The sequence below is a fragment of the Lissotriton vulgaris genome, chromosome 1_1 (assembly GCF_964263255.1).
Source record: "Lissotriton vulgaris chromosome 1_1, aLisVul1.2, whole genome shotgun sequence".
NCBI lineage: Eukaryota > Metazoa > Chordata > Amphibia > Caudata > Salamandridae > Lissotriton > Lissotriton vulgaris.
This window is the reverse complement of record NC_141685.1, coordinates 1,075,370,433-1,075,385,591: the sequence shown is the minus strand read 5'-3', so window position 1 is coordinate 1,075,385,591 and position 15,159 is coordinate 1,075,370,433. Positions and strand designations below refer to the sequence as shown.

Sequence of the window (15,159 nt, the reverse complement as noted above, 5' to 3'; positions counted from 1 at the left end):
GTTGGATGCTCTACACTTCATTTAGGCAGATCAGGGTGTTAGGCAACGATTAGACAACGTAACTGAAAGAAATCATCAGTTTGCTACATCTGCAGCCATGTACCTTAAAATCAACCATTGACTGTTTCAGAACTACCAAACCACAAATAAAAGACTATCTGCCGCAGGAATCTTTTGTTCTTTTTGTCTTCACTCGTCTGGCCCAATCATGTGCACTTTGAAAGACTGAGCAAAGAGAGCACCTGCACAGTCTGTCTCCAGCCTTTTGTATAAGGAAGGGATTCCAATATATATATCACAGCTTCCACAGGTGCCAGACTCGACCCAGAACATTTTTACTATACAAAGTTGCAGCCTCCATGTCATACTGTATGGTATCGTCAGAAGTGTCCCCAGAACTTATAGGAAATACCCCCATGCATATTTAATGTAAATTCCATTTTAGCAGTAGTGGGGTTTCCAAAGCCTCAAAGTGTCTTGGTTTGCTCGTTTGCCTTTTTTTTTTAACAGTTTTTATAGAGGAACGGATTAGATCTCTGCTAAAGGCTTCAGGCTCTGCCTTGTGTGTCATGTTGGGAATGTGTTCTATTTCGTATCCACAGTGTTTTCTGATGTTTTGAACATGAACCACCATATAGTATTTTTGCAGCGATAAATCCTAAGGCCATTCGATAAAGGGAGTCCATACTATACATAGCATCAGAAAGGAGCAGGTTAAAGATCAGATCCATAACGCTTTCACCTGATTCTGCAGCCTTTCCCACCCATTTTCCACTCAAGTTGAATTCATGCTCTCAATGTTTATCTTTTCAGGAGGCTATGCTAAAACATTTTGCTAATCCACCCTATGAGACGCCTACTTCGCCAAAGAGAAAGCAGTAGTAAAGTTGTTTTTTGCTATTCCATGAGGGGCTTCAATTTCGATGTCCGTTTCCTGAGAAAAGTGCAACGGTCCGAATTGTGTTTAGTTTCTGTTTCAAAGGCTTTGGTCAACTCTCTGGAGGCGCTGAGAATGACTATGAAGGCACTTACTAAGATATTTTTTGTCTGCATCTCTGTATGAATCAGTCGTAAATAATATTCATAGTTCTTTGAAGCCAAAGTCAGAGCAATATTTGAGGAAAAGGAAATTTTCTTGAATGCAAAAGGTGACTAATGAAGAGACTTGTTAGGTTTTTAGACTTATATGGGCAGGATTCTAACTCCATTCAGTTATTAAAATGTGATATTCAAACAGTTAAGGACAGCTCGGTGGACAGTCTATTACATATTGTGAATTCAGGTACGTCCTTAGTGACTGATTTATACAGTGTCAGTGGCATCGTACCAGAGCAAGACAGATGAAGTGTGGAGCCGATGTAGGTATCACTCCTGCGCGCGGACATCTGTTCCTTTCTTTCTGCTCTTTTCAACGTGAATCTGGGGAGCTCTTGTATTTCTCTTAGACATTACCAAAAAAAAAATCTTCAGCATGCAATGGATGTTGCCGCCAAAAACAATAGGATTTAAACCCTGTGGGGACTGTCACAAACATACCTTTGACGTATTCCCATTAGCTGTGCCTGGGGTCAGGCCACGACTCAAAGGCCTACAGCCTTTGCAGGTTGACAAGAGGAAAACTTTACCTCACCAAGCATAAGAAGACTACCTGCATGGGCTGTTTAAAGTCAAGCTCTTTGTCCAAGATTCGATTGTGCTCCGGTTCCAGATTCAACGTTGCTACTCCAGAGGCCAGTCTTCGTAACGCTCCAAGTCTCCTACTAAGTGAAAGAAATCTAAAAAGTCGAAGCAGTTATTTTGCTACCTTGCACCACTCGCTTTTGCCTGAACAGGCACAGAGGTGGTGCCACACTTTTTGATCTCTCTCCTGAAGTTGGCAAACTTCGGAGCTGATCCTGCTGCTGGGTCCAGCACAACTTGAGTTTCTAGGGCCTTCTGCCACGCTGCATTAGCGCGAAGAGTTTTGCATAGCCATGCTCCAGCTCTTTGGATCCCAGCCATCTCCCTCTGGCGCACCTCTGGGCCCCAAAGAGCCTAGAGGCCTTCCACCTGTATACCATCAGCACCCCCCTCTGTTTCGCCATTGGCTCTAGTGCAAACCCCCCTTTTGGCACCACAATCTACGCTGGACCAGGGCACGCCGATTCTGATGCCGACATCACCGATGCCAGAGGAGGCGGCCTTCATAGTTCTCTCCGCCACAGTTGACACCTGTCTTATCGTGACGAACTTCGCACCTGAATCTACCGGAGGCACCGCATGCTCTTGCCCTACGGTCAATTAACAAATTGCTATGTGCCACTGCCCTGCTTCAGGTGACCCGGCTTTTCCTTTGCAGCACCCCTTGCCACAAAGCCTCACATTTCCTATCACCCCCCTGATAAGGAATCTAAGTTTGTGGAAACATTAAACAAACGTGTCTTTTCTTCTACCAGCTTGGCACTACACTCTGTCAACGCCAGCTGTTTTTAGGGTGCTACACTCATGCTTTTTGGAATTAGGTGGCACAAGCCCTCCCCAGTGTGCCAAAGACCTTCCCCAGTACTCTCAGTTGATTCAAGATGGCCATGATGCAGCGAAGATCATTAATCGTTGTGGCTTGGGCCCCATAGAATCCATCGGGCAGGCCAGTGTTGCCATTCGCCAACCATGCGTGGCTGTGATCTCAAGGTTCCCCGGCAATGTCCAGTCCTCCTTGAAGGACATGCCCTTTGATAAGACTTGCCTATTCGGGAACAAAGCGGATTTCCCCCTCTTCAGAGTTTTAAGGAGAGCAGGGTTACTGCTTGCTCTGTGGGTCTGTCCGCCCCTCCTTGCCTACTGCAACAGTTCCATCGTTCCTTTGACAGTGATGTCGACCCCCCCCCCCTCGCCACAACAGCCAAACCACTTTAGTCTGCCCTTTCAGGAGCTCAGCCATCTGGTGGGAGGCAGAGTCCACCGATTCTTATCTGGGTAGCAGGCGATCATGTTGGACAGGTGTGTCCTCAAGAAGATTGTTTCAAAAGTATATTACTTACCCATCTACACCGCACTTTCCACCTCCCCTCTAGTAAATTACTGAGGGCAATCTTTATTTTGTGTTAGGAAGTGCAAGCCCTTTCGGCCAAAGTGACTCTCGACAGGGTGTCTGCACCAGAAGTAAGGCATGATTGTTAGTCCCCACTACTGTTTTGTGTTCAAGAAGGACAGATCCTCCATAAGGAGAAATTCAAAATGCTCACCCTGGCCCTGGTCTGGTATGCTGTCAACCCTGGAGACTGGATCGTGGCATTGGACCTGCAGGATGCCTATTCCCATTTACTGGTCTTCCCAGCCCAAGGGCACTACCTACGATATGTGGTGAGATAGGGACACTTTCAGTTCACTGTGCTCCCCTTTGGTGTCACCGTTGCCCCTCTGGCGTTCACAACAGTGATAGGGGTGGTGTTAGCACACACCCGGTGGTCAGAGATGCCATTCTTCCCCTACTCAATGACTGGCTTTTGAGGGCAGGATTCCTTTAGGCAATCTTCAACCACCTCCAGACTACTGCAAACCTCCTGTCATCTTTGGGACTCCCTATCAATGTGCCGAAGTCACACCTTACTCCACCTCCGACACTTCTCGTCATCAGAGACATCCTGGGCATGGTTCAGTTTTGTGCGTTTCCCCTGGAAAAGTGTGTCCAGGACATTCAGGCTATGATCCTGCTCTTTTAGCCTTGTCCTGTATTCCTGTGAGGTTGACTCTGAGGAAGCTGGGACTGATGGCCTACTGCATCCTGATTGTCAAGCACCAGTTGGCATATGCAGGATCTGCAATAGGAGTTGAAGTGGGCCCAACACCAAAGGGACCTCTCTAATCACATTCAGATTTTGGAGGAGACTGCAAAAGATCCGCAGTGGTCTTTTCTGGACTGCCTGTTGGATCAGCGGCAGACCCTCTCACTTTCTCACCCAGAGCTGGCAATAATGAATGATGCATTGTTTCAGGGTTGGCACATCCATCTGGGAATGGTGGAGATCAGATACCTCTGGTCTCCAAGGAGTCCTACCTACACATCAACCTTCTGGAGCAGAGGGCCATCCACTCTGCATTGAAAGTCTTCCGTCCCTCAAGGGCAGGCTGGTACAGAGGCTCATGGCCAACACCTCCGCCATGTGGTACTGCAACAAACGGGGCAGGGTGGATGCTTTGAGATTGAGCGGTGACAGCTGCACACCTTCGGCCTTCCTCCAGAGATTGATGTCATAGTGTCAGCCATGCCTTCCTTGGTCAAAAGTGTTTATACCTGTTGTACTGTTGCCCGGATAGCCAGGTTGGCCGAGAAGAGCATTTTGCCTGCTCTGTCCTGCAGGACTCTGTTCTAAGTCCATTCACAGACCCTCCACCGAATAGGTATTGCTTTGGTCCCTATTGAAAAAGCGAGGAATCTGCAGCTAGAAGTCTCTGTCAGAAGAACCAGTTACTCCCCTTTTGGTAACACTTTTTCTTGCAGATTCCTCACTGACCCTCGCCTCCTCCCCGTTCTTTGTTTGGACTCTATCCATTAATAAGATCCACATTTTATGTATTGGCACACTGGTCACACCAATTTGCTTTAGGCTCTGCGTCTATGGACGTAGACTGGCTAAAAAGCAAATGACAGTGCATGCCATTTGTGCCTAAATGGGCTCCGCATGTCATTTCTGGAGCAGAACCAAATCATTGCGGACCCGCAAGCTGCCACCTTCTGGCGCGCTGAGGCACTGCTGAAAAATTTCCGGATCCAGCATGGGGATTAATTAAAAGGTGTGGAATCGGTGACTAGTTAGTCTCTACCAGAAAGAGCGTTACTGAAGGTAAGTAACGTTTTCAACCATAGGCGCAGGTTGAATCATGTGACAAACATCTTAATGCATGGGATATACTGAAATATCTCAAAGGTATTTCCTGGCAGAGCAATGTTTATGATCGTTTCAAGGACTTCATTAAATTGATAATTCTTTGGAGGAAGTCTTTGTATTGTTTGGGGCATCAGTGTAGTACTGAACACTTTGCTTAATAAACTTGTTAAACCCATCAGTTCTTTGGACCTGATAAATTGCATCCCAGTACTATATTTTTGCTGGGTGACAGTCTCTTTTGTTTGGAGCATGAACGAGCTACTGACTTACTACTGTGGAGCCTGTTTGAAGGTACAAAACACCTGGGGTTTTTTAAGGCCCCATCTAGCGTTTGCAATTATTTGTAACTGAGTTTAAATTGAATCAAGAAATCTCCACTTTGGCAAATTTTACTTTTCATAATTTTGACTTTTAAAGAGTTGTCTATATTCTTCCCTACTTTGGTCTAAAGAGTTTCTCGAATCTAAAGTGTTATGCTTGTGCATTGTTCTTACTTGTTGGGTAGCTTCCAAAAGCAACTCCTTTCAAGGCATCTAAAAGTTGTGTTCATCGCATTTCAGAGATGCCCCAGTTGTCGGCAACACATTATCTGAGCTGCTCCCCATTCTTTCTGTACGTACTGCTAAGAATGTTCACTCCAGTGCTGAGAAACGGTCAAACCAGGCAAACAAAATGTATTCGATTGAATCACAGTATTTTTCACCATCTGCTGCATTTCATACTTTGCATTCTTAGCACAAAGTGACTGGGAAATAAGTTTAATGTGCTTGCTGTATTAACTCCCATGTGCAAAGTCCCTTCATTTTATTCAGGCCATAAACTAGTTCAGTTCCTAGTCCCAGCGGGCTACTGGAAATAATGTTCAGTGATGGGATGGTGAAATGGTGGAGCCTGGCAGTGGAATTGGCCATGCTGGGGCAGCAAAGGATCACTCCTAAGCTCACATTAAGTGTTCCAGCAGTCACCTCTCACAGTTCTTCCTATTTGTATGACGGAAGTGTCCTATTGGTAAGAATACAGGATGTTTGGTCTAACTTGTGCAAAGGCATTTTCCCTCCAGTTCTGATTCTTGTTTTTTTTCTTTGCAGTGTCTCATTGTAATTCTTTTTCTTTCATGGAAAAAAATGAAACCAGTTTTTTTGCCAACGGGGAGAAGTCGGTGTTCCCACCCTTCCCCGCGGTGTCTCTCCAACCCCATTGTGTAGATTTTTTTTTCCCACCGTGTCCAAAAGCCGGAAGTCAAAAAGAAAAAAACCCACAAAAGATACAAGGTCAAAGGCCAAACTTTCTCTACGTATTTGTATAGAACTAGATCAATGGGGGTATGGAGAGCACCCTCAATGCACGCCTCAAGGAGGAGGGAGAGAATTGCCAGATGATATCATACAGTAGTGCCGAAAACCAGCGAGGATTGTGCACTAGCTGAAGGACAACGATGCTGCTCTACCCTCGCAAGGGTCGATGGACTGCTTTATTTTTTATTTTTTCTTTGTTTTTAATTTATTTCCTTTGTTTTTTGTTTAACATGTTTTTATCTGTGAATAGATGACCCCCCGCTCCTGAAGGGGAAACTGAGGGGAGAAGTGAGACTGGGAAATGTGAGTTAGTGGCCAATACCCCGCATCTGAACAAACGGGGCATCGTCAAGAGGAAGCTCAAGAGATAACCACGGAATATGAAATGTGGACTGTAACGGTATTTTTTAGACTGTACAGAGAATTCCATTCCACCATCCCCTCTTTCAGTCATCCCAGAAGTGGTGTAGAGGTTGGGGAGGGAAGCAAACTTGAAATTTTGCCATTTTGTTTTAGCTTCTATTTTAGGAGGAACAGAATGGTAAAATGTAGTTTGTTGTTGGGGTGGCAAAGTTTGAGGTAATATTTATGATTAATAGTGCACTTTCTTTTAACCCCCGTCTGAACTCCCTTTTTTAATGTCAATACTTGAGTGAAATTGTTTAAGAAGAGTTAGTTGGGCGGAGTGTCCATTTGGTCACGTTACGCATTAGGCTGATGCGTGAGGACAGGGACTGAGAAAGTGTGACGAAAAGAGCTGTGGAATAGCAGACTCTTCTTGCCTTTCATTTTTCCATGTAGTTATTTGAAGCCAGTTGTCTGGCTTGTGTAGCGCAAAGCACTTCCTTGTCTTCATCACTTGGCTTGGTGTCCGAAGTTAAGAGAAGATGCAATCCATAGATGTGAATTACTCAAGCCTTTATCCACTTCCCAATCGTAAGTAGTTGCGTTTCACACTATGTGGTTGTACTTCACCATATCCCCTTGCATATGTGGGAATGTCGGGTGCTCTTTCTATTTTTATTTTGGATGTGGCAGGAAATTCCAGGAAACATTTGCTGTGGTAAAGGCTTGAGTACAAACATTATCATGCCTTGGCGAATCATTCCAGTCCCGTAGTTAGTTATTATAATCACCTGCAAGTGTGCCAGGAATTGTAGAGAAGCATTCTGCCGCCCAAGGCCAGATACTTTGTCCTTTCCAGGTCACGACAAGGCCAGTGAACACGCTCTACAGCTAGCTAGACCTTGGCCATTGGCTTTCTGGGCTTAGGGATGTTGGAAAGCTGTCCGTGTTTTAAAACACAAGTGAATTTGCAATCTATGACCTCAGTAAGTGATGGGACTGTTCAAGTATATGCTATGTTGCTCATCCTTGCCTACCACCCTCCGAAAGCATCCTCAACAAACCACCACACAGAAAAAGCTGGGAAGAGAGACAAAGAAACATGATTCATCCTCCTCAATTTGCGTTTAGTTTTAGGGGATGGTGAAATCGGAGTAAGTCCTGGAGTGGAGCAGTTTGAGGAATGCAAACTTGAGGGCGGCGACCGTTTGTGACTACAGAAAGGCGCCAAAGAAACCCTCTTTTCTCAAAAGATCTTTTTATACAAACCTGTTTCAGTCTTGCACCCCTGACCACACACATCACTCCCTCTATTTACTCCAGGTATTTGTTTTGTTTTTTTAAAGTAAGGGTGTCTTTTATTACATTCTAATTTAAATAAAACTATAGGGGGGGAGGATAGGTAGAAAAGAATAAAAACTACCAAAAAAAGTAACTGCTGAAACAATGTTTTCTTTGGAGGGTGGGGAATTTTTGTACTTCTGTGTAAATAGTGACATTTTTGAAGCTTTTTTCTGTGTTTGTTAATTTCAGGTAATAAAGTAGAAATTCATACCGGGACCAAACTTGGCTCTTGCGCTTTAATATTTATAGCGGTTTGTGGCTATATGAAATCTAATGGAGAATCTTTGGTTTTGCAGCATGAATCCTTTTCTGGATTCACATACTGTGCATTATTTCCCATCTAGTGGCTAGATCCGGATTAGTCTTTGGGGTTGTTTTTTTTTTCTTGTTTGGGGCAGCGTCAACCACCATTTCATGCTAGGTCCAGCCCTTGTGTGACGTCAATGACACCTAGTTTTGCAGCTTGAATAGGTTTCTGGATTCACATGCGACCCACCTTCCTCCCCTCAGAGGAGGAATGCTAACAGGTGGGACAAAAGATCACTGAAACCAAACTGACTTCTAAACACAACAGAATTCAAGACATACCCTAAAGAAAAAGGGGGAAAATAGAATCCAAAGGTGGCCACTACTCACAGGAACTTGGGGGAGGGGCAGTCTGACGTCACACAGGTATGAAGTGTTACAGATATGGTGGTCCTAGACATGAACTTCCACACACAATGTTTGATATTATTTCAAAGAAACTTTCTCAATTCTTATTCCATATGCGAAATCAATCCTGCAATGAAGAATTTTGGAAAGAAAAAACACAATAGCCCAAAAACAAAACAGATGTCCAGTATCCACACACAAGAATTGTTCAAACGTTTTAAAAGTAGAGGAGAGAAGACTCTACTGTTTATTCTCAATAAAATTCCTCCTCATGGTACAGTACATAAATATGCTGTTATTACGAAACAAAAGGGGTTACCAAAAAAGGGTAAGGTGCATAGAGTGAGAAGTTCAGTGCTCGTGTGAAAGAAAGAAAAGACCAAGAGGTCGGGGATGGTGAATTACACAATTGTCTTTGAGTCCAAGTCTAAGGTAGTCCTTGGTTTGGTTCAACAAGAGCCTGCCCTCAATAGTTTTTGCAAAGAAATGTCAATCTTTTTGTCTTTGCGGCGGTCAATTCGCTCGGAGCTTCGTATCTTCAGAGGGGGTGAGTGGGCAGGGGCATAGGAGATGCAGGCTCAATGTAGGGGAGATTGTCGACGTTTTGACCCAAGGATACGAAGGGCAGTTTATATCCTCATAGGCGGGTCTTCATCAGGAGGTGAAGGGAAGGAGCTAAGTTACATTATACTCATGTAACCCCAGCAGTGTGGGCGGACACCTGTAACAAAAATGTAAGGGCTAAGTATTTCAAACCAACAACATGAAGGTTTAGGGCTGAAAGTCAGTACTCCAAAGGCACTCACCCTTTAATGGTGTGCCATTAAGCGAAAAGATCAATTCGGTTTATGAAAGCCGTCCAAACGTGCTCTCGAGTACTGGAGAGAAAATGAAAACACATTGCCATCAGTGCTGTGTTTCCTAAAGTACAATTGGACATGAAAAACAGACTGGACTGAGACAGTACTACACACAGTGACATTACATAAAAAGCGCTTGAAAACGCTTGTTGCCCTCACCCTCGCTGTGTAGGGCGATGGATGGTAATTGATTAATCGGTCGAACAGTATGCACGCTGTGTCTGTAGGCAAGAATGTATAGTTAGCTAAATGGATCCACAGTCCAAAAGGAGAGAGGATGAATAGGAAAGCTCAAGGGTGCTTATTGCCATAACATACCTCCTCAGTAGAACTGCGCTGCCTATCAATGGGGCTCTGTCTGTTGGCGACTGCTGAGAGATGCTCAGTCGGCGCCAAATTAAGTAGTGGACGTGACGGCAACGTGCACGCCACTAAGACTCACGCTAGAGTCGGGGTTGTTGCCTAGCAACATGCGTGGATTGGAGAGAAGACAGACTCCAGGCGTATTAGAGGTTTGGAAAACATAGTAAACAAAGGAAACAACTGTATGTAAAGGAAAATAATGTACAGGGTATATGCTATACAGTACATAATTACGAGATGCAGGAAGAATTATATACATGCAGGTCACATATTTACATACAGTTTCCTATGACTGCCCGCAACATAAGTAAACCCAGCAGGATTACATTAACCATTGTACAGGCTAGCCATTTGCCTTGTTGTTTCCTCATATTCGTTCAGACCCCGGTTGACCGTGTCAAATATATGCATCCATTTGCATTCTCGGAGGCTAAGGGTACTTGCAAAATTCCCACCCCTTACATTCACTTGGACTTTCTCCAGAACCCACCAACGGATGCTTTCTGGTGGGTGACCGAAGGTCAGAAAATGTTCCACCAGGGGGGCGCCCTGTACCTTGCAGCGTATTCTTCTTACATGTTGCAGAATGCGAGCTTTAACCTTCTGTATGGTCTGGCCAACATATAGGAACCCACAGGGACATTTGATCGCATAGATAACACCGGCCGAGTTACAGTTGGTTTGTTGGCGCATGGTGTGGGTGTAGTTGTTATGCGTACACTGTTTGATTTCCAGAGTCATGGGGCAGGCTTTACACGAGCCACATTTATAGTGGCCGATCACTGGTGGAGTATTCCAAAGGGTTGTTTGTGTGTTGCTGGGTTTGCTGTGAAGCAGGGATCGGACTACATAGTCCCTCACGCTCTTCCCTTTCCTAAACGCATGCATCGGAGGGTCTGGGATCCCTATCTCATCTGCCACTAAGTGCCAGTGACCGTTTATGATTCTCTTAATGTCACTACTCCTGGTGTTAAAGGTAGTAACACAGGTCATTCTGTTGTTAGTATCCTTCTCTCTCGATTTGGGTTCGAGGAGGAATTCCCTGTGGCAGAACCATGCTTTTTTGCGGGCCTTTTTGAGCAATCTGCGTGGGTAGCCCCTGTCTGCCAGGCGCTCAATCAATAGCGATGATTCATTGAAGAAATCAACCTTCCGGCTACAATTCCTACGCAACCTCAGAAATTGCCTGTAAGGTAGGTTATCCCTGAGGTTGCGAGGATGATGGCTTGAGTAGCGGAGCAGGGTGTTCCTTTCGCTAGGTTTTCTATAGAGTGTGGTTCGCAGGTGTCCCTCATCTTCAACTATGCTTATGTCAAGAAAGTTAATCTTATTATCACTAAAGTCAAGTGAGAATTGGATGTCGTTGGATCGGCTGTTGAGCCAGATGTGAAAGTTTCTTAAATGTTCCTCACTGCCCTGCCATATCATCAACACATGCCCATATATAATAACGATCTCTTGAGCAGGGATTCCTGCGAGGGTGTTTTGTATGTTAAATGTACCCAATGTGTGTAAACTTTGTATGATCATTTATCCACAAAAACCGAGATAGGATATGGCAGAAAAAGACACTCTAACTTATAGTGAGGAATACATCAACAAACTGATTGAGGCCCAGAAGGGTGGCAGCTTCTTGGGGCGCTCCACAACTCACTTTGAATGACAAAATCAATAAAGTTGAGAGACTAGAGAAAAAGTTAATTCGCACTAGACTACATGGCCATGTACTAACCCAATATTTGCAGGCAAATGTGATTCCTATAGGTTTACAGGTGAGAAACGAACCGGCCATATTCATTGACAACCCAAAATTCAAAGGCAAATTTAGTTTTATCAGTAATAACTGCTCCAGGCACTGGATGGTGCTTGGAGATGAGACCGCCCTTGAAGAGGTAGAGCGCCTGATAAAAGAAATTGCAGACCTCAGAAAGGAGATAATAGACAAGGCTTTGAACAACGCTAAAGAAGTGTTGGAACGCCTTGAAAAAGCACTGAAAGACTTCGATACCTTCACTCAGTCGACTAAATTAGACAAACTAGCGAAGGATCTGAAGTTTTACGATAAGACAACGGTCTACCCGTATCTGGCAGAGGGTTATTACAACAAGGAGTCCCAAGGGAGGTTCTCAACTAGGGGAGGGGTGGATACAGGAGGTACACCACCTTTTCCGACTCCTCTGCCACCAGCAACTCCGAGAACGAGCAGGAAAGACCTAGCACCAGCAGCAACTCATACCCTGACTATTCAAACACTTTTTTAGAGGAGGAACAATGGGGAGGTTACCAAGGCAGAGGCCGTCCCTGGGGGAGACCCAGGGGCCGCGGACAATCTAACTGGAATCAAGGAAGGGGGGGAACAGGAAAGAAACAGGTCCACTTCAGACCGGAACAACATGGGGAAATCAGAACCCGACAGAAACACTACAGGTGGTAGTATTCCAACCGGAAACCAGGCAAAGCAGCTCGATAATAAATTTGTCTACCTATGCCCTAAAACCAGAGGAGTCAAAAATACTTGAAAAGGGCCTCTCGTTTGTCCCCACCAGCCTTCCTAACACATTCAATTTGAAAACTGAGTTGCACCAGTTTTTCAGAAAGGTGAGACTGAAACATCATTTTAACAAAATCCCTTTCAAACAGATATTCAGCAATACCGGTCTACGGCCACCCTCCACCTTTACGCCACCAGCACAAATGATGTCGAATAAAATTCTGGCATTTGAGCAAGTGGTGATGAGAGATATCAACCAGGTGCTAGCTAAAAAGAAATACAGAAAATTCAATACCAGCAAGCAAGAGAGACTGGCACTGGAAACACTTAAACAAAACCCTGATATTGTGATCAAACCAGCTGACAAGGGTGGGGCGATCGTCATACAGAGTAGGGATGACTACAAGTCTGAAATAATCTCACAGCTTGGGGTGGAAGGCAACTACAAAAAACTACAGGAAGATCCAACTAAAGAGATAAGCGCTGACATAAAATCTATCACTAGCAAGGCCTTAGAGGATGGTTTCCTAACCAAACATGAATATGAGTATCTTAACAACAGCCACCCTAGGCTACCCACGATTTACACGCTCCCCAAGGTGCATAAACGGTTAGAAAAACCCCCGGGACGACCGATCGTTTCCGGCTGTGGTTCAGTGTTAGAACCCCTCTGCAAGTACGTGGATATATTCATAAAACCTATAGCTGAGACAACCACGGCTTACTTAAGAGATACCATGCAGGTGATACAGTTGGTGGATGAGTACCCCTTTGACCGAACTAACAACTTGTTGGTCACAATGGATGTAACCTCACTCTACACCAATATCCCACAAGAGGCAGCACTTGAAGTCATCAAAGGGGTTCGGGATGAGAGGCCGAGACCTTGCCAGGTCCCGACGACTTTCATTCTGGATCTCCTAGAAATTGCCTTGAAGAAGAACTTCTTCTACTTTGATGGAGACTACTATGTTCAAACGAAGGGCGTAGCCATGGGGGCAAGTTTTGCCCCGGATCTGGCCATAATCTTCATGAACTCCTATGAACATAACTTTGTACTAAACGAGACCAACCCTTTTCATGGCAACATCGTACTATGGCGTCCTTACATAGACGATGTGTTGATGATATGGCAGGGCAGTGAGGAACATTTAAGAAACTTTCACATCTGGCTCAACAGCCGACCCAACGACATCCAATTCTCACTTGACTTTAGTGATAATAAGATTAACTTTCTTGACATAAGCATAGTTGAAGATGAGGGACACCTGCGAACCACACTCGATAGAAAACCTAGCGAAAGGAACACCCTGCTCCGCTACTCAAGCCATCATCCTCGCAACCTCAGGGATAACCTACCTTACGGGCAATTTCTGAGGTTGCGTAGGAATTGTAGCCGGAAGGTTGATTTCTTCAATGAATCATCGCTATTGATTGAGCGCCTGGCAGACAGGGGCTACCCACGCAGATTGCTCAAAAAGGCCCGCAAAAAAGCATGGTTCTGCCACAGAGAATTCCTCCTCGAACCCAAATCGAGAGAGAAGGATACTAACAACAGAATGACCTGTGTTACTACCTTTAACACCAGGAGTAGTGACATTAAGAGAATCATAAACGGTCACTGGCACTTAGTGGCAGATGAGATAGGGATCCCAGACCCTCCGATGCATGCGTTTAGGAAAGGGAAGAGCGTGAGGGACTATGTAGTCCGATCCCTGCTTCACAGCAAACCCAGCAACACACAAACAACCCTTTGGAATACTCCACCAGTGATCGGCAACTATAAATGTGGCTCGTGTAAAGCCTGCCCCATGACTCTGGAAATCAAACAGTGTACGCATAACAACTACACCCACACCATGCGCCAACAAACCAACTGTAACTCGGCCGGTGTTATCTATGCGATCAAATGTCCCTGTGGGTTCCTATATGTTGGCCAGACCATACAGAAGGTTAAAGCTCGCATTCTGCAACATGTAAGCAGAATACGCTGCAAGGTACAGGGCGCCCCCCTGGTGGAACATTTTCTGACCTTCGGTCACCCACCAGAAAGCATCCGTTGGTGGGTTCTGGAGAAAGTCCAAGTGACTGTAAGGGGTGGGAATTTTGCAAGTACCCTTAGCCTCAGAGAATGCAAATGGATGCATATATTTGACACGGTCAACCGGGGTCTGAACGAATATGAGGAAACAACAAGGCAAATGGCTAGCCTGTACAATGGTTAATGTAATCCTTATGGGTTTACTTATGTTGCGGGCAGTCATAGGAAACTGTATGTAAATATGTGACCTGCATGTATATAATTCTTCCTGCATCTCGTTATTATGTACTGTATAGCATATACCCTGTAAATTATTTTCCTTTACATACAGTTGTTTCCTTTGTTTACTATGTTTTCCAAACCTCTAATACGCCTGGAGTCTGTCTTCTCTCCAATCCACGCATGTTGCTAGGCAACAACCCCGACTCTAGCGTGAGTCTTAGTGGCGTGCACGTTGCCGTCACGTTCACTACTTAATTTGGCGCCGACTGAGCATCTCTCAGCAGTCGCCAACAGACAGAGCCCGATTGATAGGCCACGCAGTTCTACTGAGGAGGTATGTTATGGCAATAAGCACCCTTGAGCTTTCCTATTCATCCTCTCTCCTTTTGGACTGTGGATCCATTTAGCTAACTATACATTCTTGCCTACAGACACAGCGTGCATACTGTTCGACCGATTAATCAATTACCATCCATCGCCCTACACAGCGAGGGTGAGTGCAACAAGCGTTTTCAAGCGCTTTTTATGTAATGTCACTGTGTGTAGTACTGTCTCAGTCCAGTCTGTTTTTCATGTCCAATTGTACTTTAGGAAACACAGCACTGATGGCAATGTGTTTTCATTTTCTCTCCAGTACTCGAGAGCACGTTTGGACGGCTTTCATAAACCGAATTGA

At 45.0% G+C, this 15,159-nt stretch overlaps 1 protein-coding gene across 1 annotated transcript in view; it reads left to right on the top strand.

Moving 5' to 3' along the window:
- Positions 1-8,068, top strand: part of CSNK1E (casein kinase 1 epsilon) — a 230,776-nt gene extending 222,708 nt beyond the window's left edge. The window contains exon 11 of the mRNA XM_086963318.1: positions 5,957-8,068. The gene's annotated coding sequence lies outside the window, so the exon portion shown is untranslated. The remainder of the gene's footprint in view (positions 1-5,956) is intronic.
- Positions 8,069-15,159: the final 7,091 nt, after the last annotated feature.